This window comes from Hibiscus syriacus, unplaced genomic scaffold (genome assembly GCF_006381635.1).
Source record: "Hibiscus syriacus cultivar Baekdansim isolate YM2019G1 unplaced genomic scaffold, ASM638163v2 tig00111330_pilon, whole genome shotgun sequence".
NCBI classification, from domain to species: domain Eukaryota; kingdom Viridiplantae; phylum Streptophyta; class Magnoliopsida; order Malvales; family Malvaceae; genus Hibiscus; species Hibiscus syriacus.
Genome location: NW_024063059.1, coordinates 1,183,259 through 1,208,398, shown reverse-complemented (window position 1 = coordinate 1,208,398; position 25,140 = coordinate 1,183,259). Strand labels below are relative to the sequence as shown.

The 25,140-nt window shown below is 35.1% G+C and overlaps 1 long non-coding RNA gene and 1 pseudogene across 1 annotated transcript; one reads left to right on the top strand and one right to left on the bottom strand.

Annotated features, from left to right (window-relative positions):
• The first annotated feature begins 1,856 nt into the window (after positions 1–1,856).
• On the top strand, positions 1,857–4,605 carry LOC120158678 (annotated as a pseudogene).
• Positions 4,440–4,695, bottom strand: LOC120158679. Its single transcript, XR_005519267.1, has 2 exons — positions 4,656–4,695; positions 4,440–4,542 (listed from the first exon to the last, which is right to left on the bottom strand). It is a non-coding gene; the product is annotated as an uncharacterized LOC120158679 (long non-coding RNA).
• Positions 4,696–25,140: the final 20,445 nt, after the last annotated feature.

The following is a 25,140-nucleotide window of genomic DNA, read 5'->3' as shown; positions in this document are numbered from 1 at the left end:
GTCAGGGTTGAGAGCAACTTCCGTGGAAGACCTCCAGTAGTCAGAAAATTAAAGATAAAGATAAAATGCAATGTACGTATAAATAAATAAATAAATACATAGTTGAACAATCTTCATATGCAGTCTTCATATACATGTCTGTAATGCGAAGTAATCCCTGTAAATAAATCCCCGCACTAAAATCTCGGCCCGAGTAAATTTAAAAAGAGGAAACCTGAAGAGAATGATACACAATAGTCAAGGATAGAAAGCATACGAGAAGGAATAAAGTCTAAAGGGTTAAAAACCTAAACTAAGGCAACACTACTCCGCTACCATAGTTCTAAGCCTTCATAAATTCTAATAACATAAACATATATAAAGTATAAGTCATGGAAATTATTACAAATGCAATAAAAAGAAGACAGAGATGTAACACCCTATGTCTGTGACCCGCACTACTCGGATACTCTGGTCTTAAGTCTTCATATTTTCCTATCAGAGGTCATGTCCTCAGTAATGGCTAAATCTTTCAAATCAGCTCTCAAGCAGTCTTCCCACCTCCGTCTTGGTCTTCCTCTCCTTCTGGCACCGTCGACTGTAATCGATTCTACCCTCCTGACCGCATCCGACGGTTGTCGCCTAAGGACATGCACAAACCACCGTAGTCTTCCCTCCCTTAATTTTTCGGATACAGACACCACCCCTAAGGACATCCTAATAGCAGAGTTTGGTGTCATGTCCCACAGAGTTTTACCATATGTCCATCGTAGCATTCTCATTTCTGCGGCCTCCATCCTCCTTACGTGATCCTTCTTGATTGCCCAACATTCTGATCCATACAACAACGCTGGTCTTATTGACATTCTATAAAAGTTTCCCTTAAGTTTTAGAGGCACCCTCTTATCACACAAAACTCCAAGCAGCAACCCTCCACTTTAGCCATCCCGCCTTTATACGATGTGTAACGTCATCATCTACACCCCCATCTTTATGTATCATAGACCCTAGGTACTTGAAACATTCCTTTGAGGGGATAACGTGTCCCTCTATGCATACTTCTACATCTTTATAATTTTTTCCATTGAAGTTTGAACATAAATACTCTGTCTTTTCAATGTTGATCCTTAGACCTTTTACTTCCAAAGCAGTCTTCCAGGCAGCCAGTCTTCTATTCAGCTCAGTTTTTGTTTCGGCAACTAGGACAATGTCGTCAGCGAAAAGCATACACCGTGGAACACCGTCTGGTGTCGCACAATAGATGTCGTCCATAATCAAGGCGAAGATGTAAGGGCTAAAAGCTGACCCCTGGTGGAGTCCGATTTCCACCGGGAATGCCTCGGTGTCGCCAACTGTAGTCCTGACGTAAGTAGTAGCTCTATAGTACATATCACGAATCACCCGGATATAACCAGTTGGGATCCGTCTCGTTTCTAAGGTCTTCCAGATCGTATCGCGGGGAACGCTATCATATGTCTTCTCAAGGTCAATTAACGTCATGTGAGGATCTCTATTTTTTTCCCTATATTTCTCCATAAGCCGTCGAAGTAGATGAATCGCCTCCGTAGTAGATCTGCTTGGCATAAAGTCAAATTGGTTTTCCGAAACCCTAGTAACTTGTCTCAACCTAGCCTCTATCACCCTTTCCCATAGCTTCATGGTATGGCTGAGTAGTTTAATACCTATGTAGTTGCCACAACGTTGGGATCTCCTTTATTCTTATAGAATGGTCTTATCAGGTCGAGTCAAATCAAAATTTAGCCATTCAAGTTGAATTAACATCCTTAAATTTATAGGCGATTCTGGAGCTCGAGTTAGACTTAAGAGTAGAGAAAAATGTCTTTATTATCTAATATTCTTTCCAGGCTAAAATCTGGTTCAACATGAACCAACAACAACCGTTTCATCTCCGCCACATATTTCCAATGACATTTCGTGTTAAAATTCTGGGGTTTTCTCTAAACTCAAATCAAACCCATCATAAATTTTGAACCCTTCACACGGCATTACCATGGCAATGGCCACTTCCCACACGCATCTCAATTCTCCTATGCCACTACCTTCTTTGAACAATTCTCAAGGCAGAGGAGTTTTGCAGAGAAGTCGGTTTAAAGCTCAACCCAGAACTAAAACCATCCGCACGGTTATCATAAAAACTTCAGCTGATGTTCGAAAGGAGGATATTGTCATCGTCGGAGCTGGGATTGCCGGCCTCGCCACTGCAGTGTCCCTTCACAGGTCTAAAGAAAAACAGAAAGCTATGAATTTTCCTCTCATATTTCAGCATTTAAGTTATGATTTTGATGTTAAGAGGTTAATCATATCAGGCTAGGAATTGGGTCGGTGGTTCTTGAGCAAGCTGTGCCACTTAGAACTGGTGGAACCTCACTTACCCTTTTCAAGAACGGCTGAAGGGTATTGGATTCCATTGGTGTTGCGGACAGTCTGAGGAGCCAATTCCTTGAAATCGAAGGGTATGTGTCAATTTCACAAGCTTCTTGTTTGCAATTATTTTTACTGATTTGAATGTAATGGAAATTATATGAAACCAAAAGTAGGTTTCAGAGTCGTATTCTGAACTTGTTCATTGCATCAGCCGTGCAGGATGGCGGTGAATTCAGAGGATGGAAGGGAGTTACGCTCCTTCAGATTCAAAGATGAAGATCAAACGTAATAAAACTTCATCGTTCTTCGAGACATAGTTTCTTTGTCATGATCTCTCAACCAATAAGATATTCTCATCTCCTTAGCAGTGTTACACCGGCGTCGTTAAGCTGATATTGCCCTTTTTGGGTGCCTACGGGCACCCTCAAGCCCGTCACCTGAAGGTGGTTTCCGATGTTCAAGCTCAGAACCTTCCTATATGTGAGTCTACTTTGCAACTCCAATTGATCAAATGGTACTATGGTTGCGGAAAAAAAAAGGACGCTGTAAGAGGTTCTAGGTTTGAAACTGAGAGACCCTTTCAGGCAACACTCTTGAGGGGGCGCTGGACCGGTTTGTGTTCACGACCTTGATGTAGCACTACCTAGAGAAATGAAAGCATCTTGTCTGTCAATGGGTTGTGACACTTCAGTCCATCAAACAAATATTGATTGCTTGACGTTTGCAGCCAAGAAGTTCGTGCAATGGAGAGGAGAATACTGCTGGAGACGCTTGCCAATGAGTTACCACCTGAGACAGTTCGATTCCAAGTTAGCAAATATCAATTCCAGTGAAAATGGTGAAACTCTTTTGGAACTTACGGATGGCACCAGGTTACTTGCAAAAGTTAGTTAACCTTAACCTCAAGTTTCAGCATTGCCCGTGGCCGGACTGTGTAAAAGGAAATCAATTGAATATCGTTTCTTTGACAGATAGTTATAGGCTGTGATGGAATTCGGTCTCCAATAGCCAGGGGGATGGATTTCTCTGATCCGAAGTATGTACGGCATTGTGCTTTTTATGGACTCGGATTTTATCCCAATGGGCAGCCATTTGCAGAAAATGTTAACTATATCTATGGAAGAGGTTTGCATGCTGGATATGATCCGGTGTTTCCTACAAAAGTTTACTGGTTTATCTGTTATAACAGCCCCTCTCCAGGTTCTTCTTTTTTATTGTAGAATTCAACCATAAATGAAATTGTGAATTACATTGACACACCAATTCTTCTGACATGGCTGTTGCAGGTCCAAAGATTACTGATCCGGTGTTGTTGAGGAAGCAAGCAAAAGAGCTTGTAAGCAACTGGCCTGAAGAGCTGCTTAGATTGATTGATCTTAGCCCGGATGAGACGATAAGCAAGACCCCACTAGTTTATCGTTGGTTATGGCCGGGTTTAAGCCCTCCTGCTTCAGTCAGCAAAGTTGTGCTGGTTGGTGATACCTGGCATCCGATGACTCCTAATATGGGACAAGGTGCTTGTTGTGCTTTAGAGGATTCAGTGATTCTCACAAGGAAGTTAGCTGATGCAATTAAATTGGGCAATGTTACTCATCAATGAATGAATCATGTGAAAACTACAGTGGTATTATTTATAAATTGGGCAATGTTACTCATCCCCAGTCTCCTTTTATATTGAAAAGAGACGCCTTGTCCAGAAATGACCGAACAACCACGTTGAATTCAGGGAAGAAAAACAAATAACATGTTACAGAAATGGAAAATATGCAGCAGCCCATTATGGTTCTATCAAAGCAGGAGTTAAGAAGACCTTTATCTAAATTAAGGTCTTCCATCTTACATAGTCTGATCATGGTACCTGCAAATCAATATTCTATGGCACAAATCCAAGTACCCAATCCATTCGAAGAGGTTGCTCTGAAGTCTTGTGTTTGAAGTGGACAAGTAAAAAGTTGGGACTTTAGCAAGACTTCTTGCTCGGAAATTGTTGCAGATATCAAACCATGAACATGAATAGCAAGATCGGATAAATTAATGTTTCCCATCAATTGAAAATACTAACTTGCTAGCCTAGCAGCATTCAAGCCAGAAGTAAAAGGCATTTTACATATCATAAACGTAAACCCAATTAAATTTTCGTATCGTATATATGTAACATCGCAAAGTGCATGAAAACACCTGCATTTTACAAAAATAAAAAATGTTTTCCAGAAGCAAATGAATATCAAGTAATCTATTTGAGATACAATGAGTTACATCCATTCTTTGATAACCTCCCAGGTTATGCATACCACTTCTTTTGTGGAACGGAAGCCCTTGAGCTCCAATTTTTGAATTAAATCATCCCATGAACCAAAGACTCTTGATTTCGCTATCAATCTTCATACCCTTGATTCCGCAAATAATTCAATAAATAAGACTATAAAGTCAAAATGTAATTTTAGACTATATCTAACTTCAATCTACCTAATATCTAACTTTAAGGCTATCTCTAGCCCTATCTCTACTCTACAGTATTTCTATCTACACTTTAAAAATGAAACAATAATTCATCTCGAGCACTATCTCTACATTACCACCAACTCTACTTTATTCACAATATTTAACTATTATAATATTGATTTTGCAAATATAAAATAAAACATATACATTTCTAATAGATATCAAGATAAAAAGCAAAAATAAAACATTCATAAATAACATTACGAAAATACAAATAAATGATAAAATTACAATTCAAAATAATAATGTGAAAAAACATAAGTTACATAATTATATATTTTAATTCTATCTTGCACTGTATTTTTATCTATCTTGCACTTTAATCTACTTGAATTTATTATATTATGTTTAATTTTTATTTTATTGTGTAGAAATTACAATAAAAAACCATAAAAGATAGAATAAGAGAAAATAATGTAATAAAGAAAAAGAAAAGAAAAAGAAAATAACAAAAGAAATTAAAAAAAATCAAAAATCAAAAAAAATATAGCTCAACTATAGTGCAACGCCAGTTGTGGCGTGCACTGTAACCTAACGCCACAATCCAGCATAACAATGGCGATGAGCTAGAGCATAAGTCATCTCCAAAGTGGAGATGAATGCCACTCCAGCGATGCGCTGGAGATGGCCTAATCTACCTAATATCTTCAACTGAAACTACGTAAATCCCATCAGAGTTTATCAATCTAAATAAAAACATAAACTCCAAAATAACTTAATAACCAATAAGAGGATTTAAATTGCAAAGCTTGTCGTTCTTATGCTGTAATCACCAACTTTATACAAAATCAATTTTTTTACCCACCACACCCTACCACTACCGTGCACCCACCAGAGCACCATTCCATGTTTCCTGCCACTAAAGGAATAAGTGCATATCCAAATCATCACAATGCTAGTGGTGATTATTTTATGTAAAAGCATGTAAGAAATGAGTGATATATAAACCCAACCAAACAAAAATGTAGGAGGAGGTTCCATTCCCATTCAAAAATCAATAAAAAGCAGAAAAAGGTTCAAAGATTTTTTTTTGGTATTTTAGTTTTTTAGCTTTCGAAACAAAAAATATAACAAAAAGATAGTACTTTACGTTCGGCCGGAGCCTCGTCGGCGTTCGGGAGTCGGATCGCAGATCCAAACAATGAGGAGGAGCAGCATACTGAAATTTGGGCCTGATCCAACGGTGGACAGCGGAGATCCGGGCGGTGGAAGCCAAGGGGTTATTGGCTTATTTCGAGGTGTTGGGGACCGTTTTTCACAAAACTGAGCCCGGATCCGTGACCACCGCGCCAAGACGAGTCTCCCAATAAATTTTGGTGGCCAACAGCCACCGGAGGCAGCGCGGCAATCGGCGGCGATCGATGATCAGACAACATTCTAGAGAGAGGGGCGACCCTCTCTCCCCTCTCTCTCCAAAAAAAATAAAAAACAGAAAAATGAAATGTTAAAAAAAGGGAAAAAGTTTGTATTTATAAAACAATTTCGGAAGAAATCACGTTTTAGGTCCCCTAAAACTTCCCGTGTTTTTATAAAATGGTCATTGGAAGGGATTGTTTTTATAATTTTTCATTTTTTTGTGCTTTAAAATTTTTGGTATAATTTCATTTTAATCCCCCACTTTTAGCGTGTTTTTACACTTTGGTCATGTGTAGTGACCTTTTACTTTTTTTTTGAAACTTGGTGGACTGATTTTGCAATTCTTCCTTTTATGTACGTGTGTTGTTACTTTTTGGGTTATTATCATTTTTAGTCCCCAAAATTTGTCATGTTTTTATATTTTGGTCACTGGACCTTTCATTTATAATTCATTGCAATTTTATCATTATGTTTTGTTTTGTTTTAATTTAGTCACTATTAGTTTCTGATTTAGCTACTGTTATTTTAATTTTTGCATTTTGGTCACTATTTATTTCCTATTTAACTACTAACTTTTATTTTCTTTCATTTTATAATTGTTATTTTATTTTATGCAATTTACATCCTTAAGTTTTAGGATTTTATATTTAGGTCTTATAGTCATAGTTTAATCCTTTGACCGTTTAGTCTCCAAACTTAATTAGAGCTTTAACGTTTACATAATTAAATAGGATAAATAGAGCCTACATGTTTAGGTTTGAGCCCCTAGGTTCCTTAATTTTCATAATTTGACACTTTAAGCTAGAAAAAGCCTTAATTTACTTTTAATTTAATTAGGATGAATAAAATTTTGTCTGGTTACATTTTAAAATTTAAGTCAATGTTAATTGCATATCTCCCGCAAGTAGCTCAGGGAGTGACTACTGGTGATTGTCGAAATAAGTCGATATCATTTTCAAAAACCGCATCATGTTTTCTAAAAACGAGGCAATATTCGGTTATTAGGCATAATAGTTGATCTCCCGCATTTACGCTTGGGTACGAATTCTATTTGTCTCAATAAACGAATACCCTTTTCAACTTTGCATCCTTAATGATTTTTAAATTAAATAAAGATCAAACTCAAAATTTCCAATTTTAAATATAGGGTAATCAACTAGGTACCAATATTTGGGCGCTTGGGGGGGTGCTAATCCTTACCCACGCGTAACCGACTCCCAAACCTGATTTCTGGATTTTTCGTAGACCGCAAAACTTGATATTTTATTAAAATAAAATGTTTTATTAAAATCACCCAGTTTTTACGATGTTCCAATCGCAGCTTAAATGATTGGTGGTGACTCCTCACATTTCGAAACTCTTTTCAAAGAGAAAACCCCTGAGTCGGTATCTGTCTTTCCCCGCCTGGGCAAAAAACGGTGTCGACAGCTTGGTGACTCCACTAGGAATTTAGTTTTTTAAACAAATTGAGAGTCGAGCCACGAGTTGGTCACCCTATATTTATTAGAAATTACGAGTACGAATCTATAGTTGGCTTATGATTCATTTATTGAATTTTTTTAATTTCTATATTTTTCGTACTAACGTTTTTATTCATTTTTTCAAGCTTTGGTCAAGGTTGTTATCAAGTTTATTTTCCTTATTTCGTTTTCCTTTTGAGTCGAAGGTAAGTACATTCCTCCTTACACAAATCACATTCATTTGCATAACATAAACTCTAGACCCGAGTTCTGAACCTTTTTTAAGTGGGGACGAAAGCGACGTCTTCGTGAGAATTTATTCTCCGTGCAGGCCTAGCAAGTAACCTTTGGGATTTATATACCTTATGTCTTCGTGTGAATTTTTTCTCCGTGCAGACATAAGGGAATGTATCCTCCCGAGTTTAACTTAGTTCACATAAGCTTGTAATGGGCTTAGGACTAAGGGTCTGGCAAGCCCAAGGGGCACCAGCAAGGAGAACTCGGGTACCCTTCTTTAAAACCTAACCGGGAGACTACAGGGAATTAGAGCCCGCCCTGAAACTCCATTTCAAAACCTATGATGCTTGAATTTTCTCCTATTTTACTTTCTATTCAAAGCATGCGAACTAGACAAATATGCGGTTAGGATTTGCTTAAAATTAGCATGCAGGGTAGAAAACATGTATGGGTAGGAATAATAAGTATGTGGGGTAGGACTTTTTATTTTCATTATTGTTTTGATTATTATCCTTACCTCACTAACTCTTTCCTTTCATTTTTGTTCTCTTTCATTTTTTTTATAATTTACATCATTCAAAAGAGGTGTTGATCCACCAAAAACGTGTTCGTTAAACATAAATAATTTGCATTAATGGACAAAGGGGTTATAATACAAGAGGTGAAAACGTAGAGGTCCGACTATGGTCAGAAAAGACTTGGAAGGAAAAAGAGACAATATACAAGGTAACTATGTGTCACATTCAATCAAGAAGACGTGTTGCCCACAATCAAATAGTATACCACTCAGCTGCATTGTTAAAGACTCAGAATGGACCGAGATTTATACCAAGCACATAAAAAGTCAACTTTTCAAAAATGGGTTGGCAAAGGTTCCAGGGGCAAGACGAGAAAAAGGTAACAAACCTGGAGAGTCCCTTCAAAGACAATAATAAAAAGATTGCAAATCGATAGCTGAATTGGAGGTCATTGTTGACAAATTCAAGAAACAAGCAAACAAACTTCAGATAGTCCCTTTGAGGGAGTATTTCAATGGAATTTTCGTTGGGAACAAGCTCAACAAAGGATGAAAGCCAGAGATGCAGTCATTCGAGACTTCTTGGAGCAAGTACAAAAAATAGCTCAGCTCTTGCACGGTTTAGCCAGAGAAGTCGGAGTGGTTCGACAGGGTATTCAACCGGTGACAGACGAAGGCAGAAGACTAGTCAACCTGTTTCAGGTCTAGAAGACTTAGTCAAATATATCTTTAGGGGGTTTTTGTCTCTTAAGAAATAACATTTTTGTCCCAATAAAGATTATGTATAATAACAGACGTGTTTTTGGATCAATGCCTCGAACATTTCATGCATCATGCACTTATACATATTTTGCATTTGTTTTTTTTCTCTTCATTTCTTTACATTCACATTAACTAACAGAGAACGTCTCAATAAAAAAAGGAACAAACATTGGACATACTGCCGCAAGCATTGGACACACCTCATCCACATAACACTCGTTTTTCTCTTGTGTTTGTGTTACTAACTCATTTTTTCTTTTCTTTGTGTCATTTTTATCTGTTTTTACAGTGCATTGCATCTACATAACATAGTGTGAGAAGTGTTGATTTGCAAGGGGTTATTCAAGAGAAAAATTTCACAAGAAGAGATAAAAAAAATTTCAATCAAGCAGTCACGTATACAGACATGCACTGAAGGCTAAAAGAAGTTCAGAGTACAAGAATGAGACTTGCTCAAAAATCATGTCGTGCAACATTCGAGATTGAAATGATGATCCACTGATCCGAGGAGTAATCCAGCAGTAGATTCGTATCTATGATCATCTCATCGCTAGTTATCAAGGAGTGATACACTGACTTTCGCACCGCAGCCATTAACCAAGTTAGGTTACAGAATGCTTGAGGGGTATCATTTTCAAATACGAGGATCTAAAATGAAACAGTGGTCTACTTTGTACTCAACCATCTAAGCGAAGCCATGTTTGTAAAATGGACTATCTTGTAATGTGAAAGCTTTTATCATTGGTGAAAATTGTTCTACGATATTCATCGTTGGGATCAACATTTTTGCATCTACATTTTCATCTTTGCATTTTGCATATGCATTTCATTTTTAAACATTTTCATAAAAAAAACATGGAGCTAATTCATGGAGGATTCTATAAAGTGGTCCTAACCATTTGACACCACATAGAAGCAAGAAGCAGAAATCAGTACAGTGGGAGTCTGGTCAGCTGGTTGTAGGATTGAGCCTTTCAAGATGATCTGAGAAAACAATCCCCATATCCTTAGGTTCATGATGTTGATCCCATACACAATTACTACATAGGAAGCTCCCGATAGTCCGCTGAGAACTATAAGGCACTGAAGCACAAGATCCAGAACCTGATGGATTTAGGGGCATGGACAATCGAAGAAGAATGGGGGTATTGCATCTATCATTTGCATTGAGAGCATTGTTTTGTTTGAAATCGTTGTTGTTATGTCTTTTATGTTTGCTTAATTTTTTAAGCGATTAAACTTATGCAACCTTCTAAGGTTGAATAATTGAGCGAGTTTTAATCTTTAGTTCTTCGAATATCGAACGAATTAAGGATTCTTTTAATTCTTTAAGAATTATGGATTTTTGACATATGACAAGATTAGACCTTTCTTATCCTGTCTAAAACCCAAAAAATAAAACCTCTTGATTCTTTAGCCAAAATAATTCATGGTCATTTCCAAAAGACCAAATTTTGACATTACATTTCCTTGAGACTTTGAAACATTACTTTATCTTTTTTGAGGCACGAAATTCATAAACTTACCTTTCTTTCAGCCAATAAAGTCATACCATTGTTTTTTAGACGCATAACTAACATTTTCTTCTACCAATAAAACCTAAAGACATTGAGTATAAGATGTTCACTTGAACATGAACCTCCTACTATAAGGCACAACTTGGGGCTTCTCGCATCAATTTTCTGAAAGGGAGCTTGAACAGTGAGACATGCTGAGAGCAATAAGCAAAAAAAAAAATAAAGTTAATTCAAAATAATTATATCATGCATTAATTACATTGTTTTCATGTGAATAAAAATTATTCCTGAAAATCTATTCCCCCTAGGGATACCTCTTATGCGAAGACTTCCATGTTTGAAATAATGAACGACTTTCTTTCTTTATCCCTTTACAACAGGAGAAAATATATATCCCTTGTGTCCCCATTTGAGCCTAAATGATATTTTCTTCTGATTCAACCCTAGCCAAGGATCACCCTTCACACTGGGGGGTAAAGTAGAGGAAATCTACTCGCATGAGTGAAGACACCGATTCAGAGGAGATACCGAAAGGTGAACCAGATGCAAAGTGCGAAGATCAAATTAAAACAAAGAGAAAAGATGAAAAGCAAAAAAAAAAAAAACAAAGAGCAAAGAAAAATCAAAAAGAAAAACAAAGGAAATAAAAAGATAAGAAACGCATCAAAGAATCACATATCAAATGATGCTTTAAGCTTTAAACCATGAGATTGATCAAGCACAATCATTACAAAGTCACTTCACTCAAAGATCATAGAGCATAAAGAGAAAGTCGCATACGAGTAGATTCAAATTGAGCAACACAAGATAGAAGGCATCAAAACTAATTGATAGTTTGTTCAATCACCCTTAAACACTTGCTTGGGCCTACTTATCCTTTTCTTTCGTAACCATGAATCATGGCCTACATTACGTGCCTAAAAAGTCCCTTCTAATCATACATGGATTTTTAAACAGAAGAGACTATCTTCAGAGTTCATCCCGCCCATCAGGATTAATCCTTATTTATAAAAAGTTTTCTAAAATCTTTAATGCATGATAGGAAAAATTGTGCAATTGAGGCGATCACACAAATCTCTTAATAAGACATTGCACAAAGCGAATGTGATCATGAGAGATGGGAATCGGAAAACACTTCTAGTAGAGGAGCATACATGTTACCCCATCAAATCAGTGAACATCAAAGAAACAAAAATGCTAAACCTTTGACCAAACACAATAACCTGTGATTTTTTAGCCTTTCCTTACTTAACCATACCCAAAGATAGCAATAATCTTGACACTTGTCAAATAACTATGATTTACTGAAGGATTAAAAGTGTAATTAATTCTTTAATATCCAATGAACTCTTGTTCTATGATTTGTTTCAATTGTGAAACCTGGAAAGGGGCTATATTTTTCAAATCATTGAGTAAACATTTTTCAAAACTCTTTAATTTATATTTTCAGACTTTTGAAAATTTAAAGAATAAGGAAAATGTTTTCAATCAAGACAATATCTCTAGAGCGGATCTTGGTAGTTGATATGTGGCTCTCAGACATAAAGATCATGCTTAGAATCAGTGCTGAAGCAAGAAACGATGAATGATGGGGCACCTTTGGAGATTCAACATCGAATATTGGGGTATCTTTGGGGATTCAACATCCTGATGCGAACGATCAGGTATTCTGAAGGCCTTTTCTCCACATGCAGGAACCAACAGACAAAGAATGAGATTATGTCTGAAGAATAAAACAAGAACTAATTCATTGTGCATACATTTTAGACATACTTAAGAGCATCACATTTATCATTGTTCGTATACATAATTTTTGCAGCTTTAGAGTCAAGTTTTAACTTCAAGGTGAAAGATACTCGATTCAAAAGAGTTTTAAAAAAATACGATGGTGGTTGCTTAACTTAGCGGCGATGATCTATACCTCAACCAAGTTGACCTATAGAAAGTTCTAAAATTAATTTAGAGCGGATCGGGGTTAGCTTAACTCAATAGCGAGTGGCTAGTTTTCAGTTAAAGATTTGAAGCCAGATTTCAACGTCACTCGAATTACATCTCACATGACTTTCCCATGAAGGGGAGTCATTGAAAGATCATCTCATTTGGTTCAGACCCACTAAGGGGAACCACCTAAAGAATTATGACCAACTTAGACTCGCGAAGGGGAGTCATCATTCACTTAAAGGAACTGTTCACAACATTGCTCAAGGCGAGAAGGGCTATCTATCAATGAGAACTTTTGAGTTCGATTTCATTCAGCTCGAGTGCTTATCAACCGAGCAGCAAGGAACTACTTTTCGGTTAAAGTTTAAACTGAGGTCTTTAAATCAAGAAGAAGACCAATGTTGGCTGCGATTTAGCAACAAAGAACTATCTCTCAGTCAAATTTACAACATATCTCAAGGCGAGAAGGACTATCTGTGAACGAAAACTTTTGAGTTTGATTCCATTCAACTCGATGACATATCAACCTCATGGTAGCAGCGACAAACTACTTTTAGGTTGAAGTTTAAACTGAGGTCTTTAAGTCAAGAAGAAGACTTGGGTTGGTTGCGATTTAGAAACAAGGAACTATATCTCTAAGTCAAATTTACAACATAGCTCAAGGCGAGATGGCTGTCTGCAACAAAAAGCATTCGAGTTCGATTCCATTAAGCCCGAGGGCATATCAAACACATGGTAGCCACTCTTTTGTTTGCACTTCCACAACATTTTAAAATGTTTCATTCTGAGGAAATGAGCAATGGGGAAATTTTAATCTTGAATTCCTTGAATATCACCTTAATTAAAAGCTTTTTAATAATTGAGGTTGTAAATCTTTGACAAATGACAAGATTGAATCCCAGCAAAACAAGGGCCCCTTGATCCTAATCTAAAAGATACACGTGAATATATACATTTCTCTTGCAGGGACCTAGCTAGTTTTCTCTTCTCGTGAAGAGTCCATCAAAGATTTGGCACTCATGTATGTGTTAGGAGCGGACAAAATGGGGGCAACTAGCACATGAAATTGCAAAACTAATTGGTTTATACTTCTTTTAATAACGTTCAATGATGATCATGATCTTTTCAGATGGAATGGTCAAGTAGGTGAATCTAGTTTAGGTTAGTTGCTTGGGAATTAAACTTTAAAGATGAGATTTTCTGACCTTTAACAAACACCAGGACTATAATAGGTTCTCCTCGACAAGCTTAAGAAATAGAATCCGTATACCCAGACAAATATATATATATATATAATAAAGCTGAGCTATTCTGTTAAAGCAATTGGTTATAGAGGAAACTCGAAAACCCTGGCTTTATGAATAGATTATATTCAACCATGACATTGATCGGGTACTTGGCAATTTAGTGTTTTCTCCACTGTGGTTGTCAAGTTAAAGACTTTGTGAGGACATGAATCATTCAGCTAATCGAACAAAGGAAATTAAAAGATATATGTATAATAAAGCTGAATTCAGCTAACCAAACAATGGCAAGTTAAGTCAAATTTACTAAATAAAGAGTTTCAGTGAATGTGTACTAAGGGAGTTGAGGAACACCTGTTATAGTCAAATTCATACGAGCACTCAGAAATCTCATTTTTAGACCGATATTTATGTACTACTTTAACTAGGTAAGTCTATGAAGCTTAAACAAATGGAAGATTTCAGAGAACTAAAACAAAAGTGTTCTAAAGGGTATAACAACTGACTATGCTAGTTGCGAGATTTTATTTGCATCCGATCAAAATGTCAAACCAAGAAAGAGGGGCATGCCACAATCTTCAAGGTGACCAAATTAATGAAACAAACCTTAGAATTTAGGTAGCCAACTTCTAAACCAACATTTTTGATCTTGATATTTTTCAAAGATTTGTAACTATTAAAGATTAAAAGAGCAATTGATAATTTTGATATCCAATGAACTCCTGTTTTATGATTTGTTTCAATTGTGAAACTTAAAAGGAGGCAACATTTTAAAATTCCTTTTGATATGTTTCAAAATTTTGAAAATTAAAAAGAGGAAAAGCATTTTCAAATAAGATAAGTTCTCTGGAAGTATCTTTGAATTCAACATATATCTTTACGAAGCTCAAGATTGAAGCTAACGCAAAGGAAACCAAATTTTTGGGGTAAAAATTTGATGGGGCAAGGAAAAGAAATTGTCTTAGGTCAAGGCTTATGCACCACACTTGAGAAATTTGAGGGGCATTGCCTAAATCAAGACTAAAAACAACATTATGTACATCGGATTTAAGCATGTTGAAGAATCCAAGATCAAGAATCAAAAATTTAAGATTTCAGAATCAAGAGTCATCAAGAATGACAACCAGAGATTTAGATTTCTCTCCAAATCCTAAAATAACATATTTCACATATACATTTTTAGGCACACATAAGAGCATTGCATCCATAGCATCGTATATGTGCAACTTTTGCAGATTCATGCTAGAGTCAGTTTCAACTTCACAGTAAAGGATATTGGACTCGAAGAGACACAACTCGAGATTGGATTTCAACTTCACAACGAAGGATATCTAACTCAAAGCCAATTTGGTAAAGCAATACAACTCGAGATTGGATTTCAACTTCATAACGAAGGATATCCAACTCAAAGCTTAACTTCACAACGAATGAGCCACCCACGATTTCAACTTTACGAAGAAGGATATCGTGCCCAATGGATCGATTTAGTGTCACAGCAAACATATCATCCACCAACTAGTCGTCCTCATCACGTAGGAACCATGCCATCCCAGATAACTAGTCGTCCTCTTCACATAGGAACCGTGTTATCACCCTTTAGATAACCAGCCATCCTCATCACGTAGGAACCGTGTTATTATCCTTAAAGATGGCTAGAACTCTTCATCACGTATGAGTTGTGTCATCCACCGACCAGATCTCCTCATCACGTAGGAGCCATGTCACCCTTAGATAACCAGCCGTCCTCATCACGTAGGAATCGAGTTATCAACCTTCCTAAAGATGGCCAAGAACTCTTCATCACGTATGAACAGTGTCATCCCTCGACCAGATCTCCTCATCATGTAGGAGTCGTGTCACTCTTAGACGACTGGACCTCTTCATCACGTATGAGCGGTGTCGTCCTCACCTACAAACACTATCAAGTTTCCAAAAAAAATAAATTTTATCTCTTAAGACAATTTTCCTTGAAACAAGAAATTTTATCTTAGTCGAGATGGCTTTTCTTAAAACCAACTTCGTCTCGCTTGAGATAATTTTCCCTTGAAATAAGAAATTTATCTCACTCGAGAGAACTTTTCTTAAAGCCTGTTTCTTATTCATTTTAATCCAGATGTTGAATATTTGACAAGAATTCCAAAGTTAGCAGAGGTTTCATTTCACAATTCCATGTTGAAGAAGATTTCAACAAAGAATTAATTCATGTCTTCATTTTGAAAGAAGCAGATCTCAACAAAGTTCGAAGACCTTTGAATCAATACCTTCGAGTACTTTAAATACCTAATCACTGACACATTATAATCTTTTGCAGGTTTAAAATTTTTTCAAAGAGAAGATGAATTGATCAACATTTCCAAATGAGGGGTTCATAATGAGAAGAACTCATCTGAAAGAGGGAGAAGAAATTCATAATGAGAAAAGCTTGTTCGACTTATTGCTCGATTCACAACACTTCGAATCAGCAGCACATCGCTTGAGGGATTGACGTTTCCAAATGAGAGTTCATAATGAAAAGAACTCATCCAATAAGAGAGAAGAAATTCATAATGAGAAGAACTTGTTTAATCTTTGTCTGATTCCATCATAGAAGAAGGAAGAAGAAGTTCATAATGGGAAGAACTTGTTCAACCTTAGCTCGTTTACATCACATAAGGAGTTGGAACATGACCAATACTTGGCTCATCCATCACATATGGAGTTGGATCAAAATCATTAACATTGTCATTCTTGCTCGATTCCATCATAGAAGGAGGTGGATCGTCGTTTCCAATGGGAGATTTCATAATGAGAAGAACTCGGACCTCAGAGATATCAGATAACCAAGCTGGATAAAATTGGTTCTTCTTGTCTTCGCTCCATTCTTGTTTCACAACAATGACCGAAGATGGGCAGCTGTAATCTCTAACTTTATCCAAAATCAATTTTCTTACCCCACCATACCCTACCGCTACCGTGCACCCACCAAAGCACTATTCCATATTTCCTGCCACTAAAGGAATAAGTGCATATCCAAATCATCACAGTGCTAGTGGTGATTATTTTATGTAAAAGCATGTAAGAAATGGGTGCTATACAAACCCAACCAAACAACAATGTAAGAGGAGGTTCCATTCCCATTAAAAAAGTAATAAAAAGCAGAAAAAAGGTTCAAAGATTTTTTTTCTAGTATTTTTATTTTATTTTATTTTTAGCTTTCGAAACAAAAAATATAATAAAAAGAGAGTACTTTACGTTCGGTCGGAGCCTCGTCGACGTTCGGGAGTCGGTTTGCAGATCTTGAATGGTGAGGAGGAGCATCTCAAGGAGAGGAGCAGCACTGTAATTTGGGCCTGATCCAACGGTGGATGACGGAGATTCGGGTGGTGGAAGCCGAGGGGTTATCTGCTTATTTCGAGGCGTTGGGAACCGTTTTCATAAAACCGAGCCAGGATTCGTGACCACCGCGTCCCCTCTCTCTCTAAAAAAATTAAAAAACAGAAAAATGAAATGTTAAAAAAAGGGAAAATTTTGTATTTATAAAATAATTTTGGGGGAAATCACGTTTTAGGTCCCCCGATAATTCCTGTGTTTTTACAAAATGGTCATTAGAAGGGATTGTTTTTATAATTTTCATTTTTTGTGCTTTAAATTTTTTTGTATAATTTTAGTTTAATCCCCCCACTTTTAGCGTGTTTTTACACTTTGGTCATGTGTAGTAACCTTTTAATTTTTTTTGAAACTTCGTGGATTGATTTTGCAATTCTGCCTTTTTTGTGTGTGTTTTGTTACTTTTTGGGTTATTATCATTTTTAGTCCCCCAAACTTTGTCATGTTTTTACATTTTGGTTACTGGAACTTTCATTTATAATTTATTGCAATTTTATCATTTTGTTTTATTTTATTTTAATTTAGTCACTATTAGTTTCTGATTTAGCTACTGTTATTTTAATTTTTGCATTTTGGTCAATATTTATTTCCTATTTAGCTACTAACTTTTATTTACTTGCATTTTAGTAATTGTTATTTTATTTTATGCAATTTACATCCTTAAGTTTTAGGATTTTATATTTAGGTCTCATAGTCATAGTTTAATCCTTTGACCGTTTAGTCTCCAAACTTAATTAGAGCTTTAACTTTTGCATAATTAAATAGGATAAATAGAGCATACACGTTTAGGTTTGAGCCCCTAGGTTCCTTAATTTTCATAATTTGACACTTTAAGCTAGAAAAAGCCTTAATTTACTTTTAGTTTAATTAGGATGAATAAAATTTTGTCTGATTGCATTTTTAAATTTAAGGCAATGTTCACTTATTGGGGAATTAATGGTATATCTCCCGCAAGTATGCTCAGGGAGTGACTACTGGTGATTACCAAAATAAGTCGACATCCTTTTTAAAAACCACATCATGTTTTCTAAAAACGAGGTAATATTCGGTTATTAAGCACAATAGCTGATCTCCCGCATTTGCGCTCGGAGACGAATGCTATTGGTCTCGATAAATGAATACCTTTTTCAACTTTACATCCTTAATGATTTTTAAATTAAATAAAGATCGAACTCAAAATTTCTGATTTTAAATATAGGGAAATCAACCAGGTACCAATTTTTGGGTGCTTGTGGGGTGCTAATCCTTCCCCACGCGTAACTGACTCCCGAATCTAATTTTTGGAATTTTCATAGACCCTAAAACTCAGTATTTTATTAAAATAAAATGTTTTATTAAAATCACCCAGTTTTTACGGTGTTCCAATCGCACCATAAATGATTGGTTGCGACTCCTCACATTTCAAAACGTTTTTCAAAGAGAAAACCCCGAGTCGGTATCGATCTTTTCCCGCCCGGGCGAAAAATAGTGTTGACATATGCCTTGGGCGATCAAAAGAACATACAGATATGGCTAACAATCAATCAGTGTATTTCAGTTTTTGAACTACTATTGGGTCCCTTCAAGGCAAGTAATTTATTTCTCCAACTTATAACCAATTTTTCCTAACGTAGATTGTAGACAATCACAAATCCAACAATGAATTAACTTTCACAACCAATCAAACAAAAATACAATTAGGGGGCGTTTGGTTGGGGGAATGTGGGATTCCCATGGGAATGGAATCCACATTCCCCTGTTTGATTAGCATGGGAATCTCATTCTCGATAATGTAAGATTACCAATAGTGGATTTTTTGGGGTATATTACCGGGAATGTCATTACCTCCTTTTTCTTAGGTATTGTTGGATTACCAGCGTTTTGGACTAAAATGCCCTTAATTTTTTTTAAAAATATCTTTCTTCTATAATTAAATAATAAAAATTCTACGAAGGTTAAATTACAAATTTATCCTTAAACTATTTTAGATTTACAAAAAAGTCTATAATTAAAATTTTATATGAAGTTCAGGCCCTTTCATTAAACCTTTTTATATTTTCAATTTTGTAAACAAAATTATATAAATTTTATGAATTTAATTTTTTTTAAAGAAAATATATAAATATTTTCCAAATTGTTAAAAAAACATATATATAATAAGGACAATTTGGTCAAATATACATTCTAATAATCTTTTTTTCCTTTAACCACACACGATAATCTTACATTCCTGCTAAACCAACCAAACACAAAATACAACATTCCAAGTAATCATATTCCCTGGTAATCTTACATTTCGTGAACCAAACGCACCCTTAGTATATGTAAAAGAAGGGATGCTGTTTGTACCTAGGCCGGAAAAGAACCAAAGAATGGAACCACAAAAAAGAGAACAAAAAGAATGATGTGGACGGCGTTCTCAACAGATCTAAGACGAGCCCTTTCTTTCTCGGTGGCGCGTGAAAGGGGTTTATATATGGGCAGTAGTCGCCGGCTTAGCGGAACCGTCTCTGATCCTTGTTGATTCAAACTCATTGATTGGGAATGCAGTCGACGATGAACTCATCCGACGCTCTATAATTGCATGACGATCGGAAGTATTTTTGGATTCTTTTCTCTTTCACACAAACCTTGAGGCTGGAGATTCGAAAATGATAAGAATGTATGGGCTTATTTAGGGAAAATGGTGAAAAGAATGGTTAGAGAATGTAAAGAGGTCATTAAACTATGTCAAAATGATATTTTTAGTCAATTAACTTTTAAACTATTATAACACTGGTCAATAAATTATCGAATTATTATAAAATGGTCCCTCTATGTTATATCATAGTAATAAATTTTGATAAGTTTAAGAATCATTATGTAATAGTTTAATAAATGTATTGATCATTTTGTAATAATTTGATAAATTTTAATGACCATTTTATAATATTTAAAAGTTCACATACAATTTTTTTTTGACATAGTTCAATGAATTCTAGTATACTTTATCAGGAAATAATAATTTATGTTAACCTTAGAATTTTATTATAAAATAAAGAGAAACAAGTGAAAATTATGTACAGCCTTTGTCCAAAATTATTCTGTGAAAGTAAAATTTGAATTTCGAAATTTTCTAACACAGTATTAGGGATTCACATCCATAGTTGGCAACGACTTGAAGGCCTGCGATTGGCCCACAATGGGCAATTTGAAAACATTCTCACCTACTAGAAAATTCTCCACCGTGCATGGCTCCTCATTTGTTCAACTAAAATTCATTGTCGGATACTTTAATATTATTGCTCCAATCCACCATTCTTAATTTTCTCGCTGTTTTATATTTCAACTATCAAGTTTTTGTCTATTTTAATATTTAAATTTAATTTTTTTAAAAATCATAATTAAAGTTTAGTTTTTGTTTCATTTTAGTATCTAGTTAAAAACTTAATGTTAAATTTAAAAAAAATCAAAAGTTTAGATACTAAAATAGACCAAAAATAATTGTTTATGTATTAAACGCGTAAAATTTTTAATGGCAAGGTACTAAAATAAAATAAAAACTAAACAATTAGGTGTGATTATGGAAAAAAAATTAAAAATTTAGATACTTAAATTTATAAAAATTGATAGTTTAGATACTAAATACATAATTTATCTTACTTTTTATGCATTAGAAATCGGCATCATTTAATACTTATTAAAAATAAGAATTTACTCAATAAAATCTTATTCGATAATTTAAATTCGAGTTTTAAAATTTAAAGTGTTACAAAACAGTGGTTAAGGAAACTAAGTAAAAATCTTATGTTGCTAGTGCTACTTGGAGTGATGAGATTAGTCAACTTTTTTTGACCATCAATGAAGATTCAAAGGTAATGTTTAATTTATCTTATTTATTTTTTATGAGTTATAAAATACTTATAAAGAATTAGTTGTAGAATGTAGGGGTGTGCATTATCGGATATCAGATATTATCCGATCCAAATTTTTGGATATCTGAAAATTTCGGATACCTAAAACAATGATCCGTATCCGAACTGAAAGAATCGGTTATCCAAAAATTCGGATCGGATATCCAAATATACAGATTCAAATCCGATTTTGTTTTGCAAAAAATTCAAAAAAAATTCGATATCCGACCTCTATGTATCTATGAGGGTTTGCCTTAGCCTTTACGACTCCTCGACTGAGAAATATCATGCTCGACACGCCTGACTTCATCTTTCAGCTCCTGTAATATTGTTCCTGTGTACTGTGTTGTGCCTTCAGCTTCTAACAAACTTGAAAGGTTGATACATGCATCACAAGGCTCACATCAAAGGAAGAATTAATTGTAACACCCATATACGTATATACATTCCCCTATACATATACAAATGTCATATCACTTTAAAAAACGGTTTACTCATTTTGTAAAGTCTAAATTTTTTTGCAAACTTAATTTCCACATAATTAAACATAATAAATAAGTATTCATTAAAACACATTACAAAATGTTCTGTTAAATTTAATTACATGCCAACAAGTTTACAAAAGGTTTACTACCGTCCTAATGTTACTGGTGAGTCAACCTTAGTGATTGATATCTGCTACTACGACTTCACTCCTTACTTGATTATTTCTGTTGTTACCTACGCATGGAAATACACACGTTAAGTATATCTTAGTGAGTCATAATATAGTAAATAAACCTTTATATATACATAAATATTTTATTCCCAATTATCGTAATCAATTGTCATGATTCTTTCTTTTCATTTGTAACCTCCATTCATGTTTATAATACACCATTATGCACTTTAAACTATAACCTACTTTTCTATTGATAATGCACCCATATGCATTTCAACTATAGTATACTCTGTTGATAATGCACCCATATGCATTTCAACTATAGTATACTTTTCTGTTGATAATGCACCCATATGCATTTCAACTATAGTATACTTTTCAGTTGATAATGCACCCATATGCATTTCAACTATAGTATACTTTTCTATTGATAATGCACCCATATGCATTTCAACTATAGTATACTTTTCTGTTGATAATGCACCCAATGCATTTCAATTATAGTATATTTTTCTGTTGATAATGTACCCATATACATTTCAACTATGGCATCCTTTCATGCTGATAATGCAACCAAATGCATTATTATTTTCATTTCTTTTAGTGCAATTCATATTCTAAACTCATACACAATATCATTTCCATGTATTCAATAAAACATAGTAATTACAGTAAAACATACATTAACATTTAAATAATCCATATTAAATAGTTTCTAATCATTTTCATCTAGATTGCATACAATAAATGTACTCACCTGGCTTTCCTCGCTAAGTGTCCAAAATTAAGGATGATTAATCCGAGACTTTGCCCTTTCCCTTAGTTTTGCTTGTCTCGGGAGTTTGGTTCCGATCTATTCAATCATCCATTAAAACATGTGCCATACTCAACGTGAGTATATTTCCTAACCATTGTAATTAAACCATATTCAAAAGAATATATTATTAACTTTCTATATCATTATCAACCTATTTTTGTAACATTTCTAGTTCCTAAGTATCGATACTACTACTCCAGTACCGATACTTCTACACTAGGGTACCGATACCCTTTCCTGGTATCAATACCAAAATTAGGTTCGATGTTTCATGGTATCGATACCCTTAACATCGTATCGATACTACCCTTCTATGGTATCGATACTCCCTTACGGTATCGATACCGAAATTAGATTCGATGTTTGCTTGGTATCGATACCCTTACAATGGTATTGATACTGCCTCAACGATATCAGTATCGATACTTCCTAGTAAATTCATCTCCTTTTTTTGCCTATAGTATCGATACTGTTCTATCAGTACCAAAACCCTTGCTCAGATTTTCCAGTTTTTAACCCGATTTTTAGCCAAAAGGGCCAAATTTCTTTATATTAACACCCAAAAAAATGCTATGCAACTCTTCTCTACTTATCCAGAAATTTTTTGCTTTATCTTATTTCCCAAAACATCTAATATCTACCAAGAACATTAAGTTCTAAGAATCACACAAATTTCTAATGTGTTTATAAATCTTATCTAATGTTTCTAATCTCTCATTTGCCTCTATGACAAGTCAAATCTACCCTAAAACATCCATAAACACTCCTAGATTAACATATCCATTGTAAACCCATTTTATAAAATCCCTATTATTTTCCTTATCTCTTCATTTTAATCTCATCTAATCCTTTCTTATGCACATGTATTACTCCATGTTACTAAAGTAACCCATAATTTAAAGAAAACACTAACTAAAGAAAAATTACCTTGTGCTAGGAGAATAGAATACCCATGTGAAGATGAAGAATAAGAAGAGGAAGAAGTGTAAGAAAATTACTTTACCTTCCTATTTGTTCTTATCTATATTAATTCAATTTCCTTTAAAAAGACTAAAATGTTCTCTTGCTTATCTATTTATACAATTTAGTCTAAACATTATTCCAAATCCTTCTTCTCATCTTTTACCACTAATTCAATTAAAATCTTCAATTTTCCAATATTTTCAATATAGTCCATGGTCTGATATTTGGGATATTACAATTCTACCCCTTAAAAAAATTCGTCCTCGAATTTAGATATATACCTAAAGTAAAAAGGTAAGGAAACTGCATTCTCATATCCTCCTCTCTTTCCCAGGTAGCTTCTTTTACCTTATGATTTTTCCAAAGTACCTTTACTAAAGGAATTTGTTTGTGGAGCAATTCTTTGATTTCTCTAGCCAAGATCCTCACTAGTTCCTCTTCATAAGTTAAATCCGTTCGGACCTCTATTTCCTCCGAATTAATAATGTGGGATGGATCAGATCGATATCTTTTGAGCATCGATACATGGAAAACATTGTGAATTTTGTCCATATCAGGAGGCAAGGCTAGCTGATATGCTACTGGTCTGACCCTTTTCAAAATTTCATAAGGTCCAATAAATCTCGGACTCAACTTTCCTTTTTTCCCAAATCTCAACTTTCCTTTTTGCCCAAATCTCAAGACTTTCTTCCAAGGCGACACCTTTAATAACACTTTATCTCCCTCTTGAAAACCAATTTCTCTTCTTTTCAAATCAGTATATGATTTCTACCGATCAGAGGCTATTTTGAGATTCCCTTGAATAATCTTTATTTTCTCCTCCATCTCTTTAATCAACTCCTACCCAATTATGTCTTGGTCTTTCAATTCAAACCAATTTAATGGTGTACAACACTTTCTTCCATATAATGCTTCATACGGGGCCATTTTAATACTTGATTGATAACTGTTATTATAAGCAAACTTGGCTAAAGGCAAATACCTTTCCCAAGATCCTTTAAATTCAATCACACATGCCCTTAGCATATCCTCAAGTATTTGGATGGCTTGCTCTGACTGCCCATCTGTCTGCGGATGAAATGTTGTGCTAAAATTCAATCGAGTACCCAAACCCTCATGTAACGACTTCTAAAATCATGAAGTAAACCGTGGGTCTCTATCAAACACTATTGATGTAGGTATTCCATGTAGTCTGACTATTTCTTTAATATACAACTTCACAAACTTATCCATCGAGTAATCTACCCGAATTGGAATAAAATGAGATGTCTTGGTTAATCGATCTACAATAACCCATATGGAATCCTTTTTACCAGGAGATAAAGGTAGCTTCGAAACAAAATCCATGGTAACTCGCCACTTCCACTCCATAATAGATATCGATTGACGTAATCCATAGGGTACCTGATGTTCAGCTTTCACTTGCTGACAAGTCAAACATCTTTCCACAAACTCCGATATAACTCTTTTCATACCAGGCCACCAATAACGACTTTTTAAATCTTGATACAACTTATTACCTCCTGGATGCATCGTCAAAGGACTATAATGGGCTTCATAA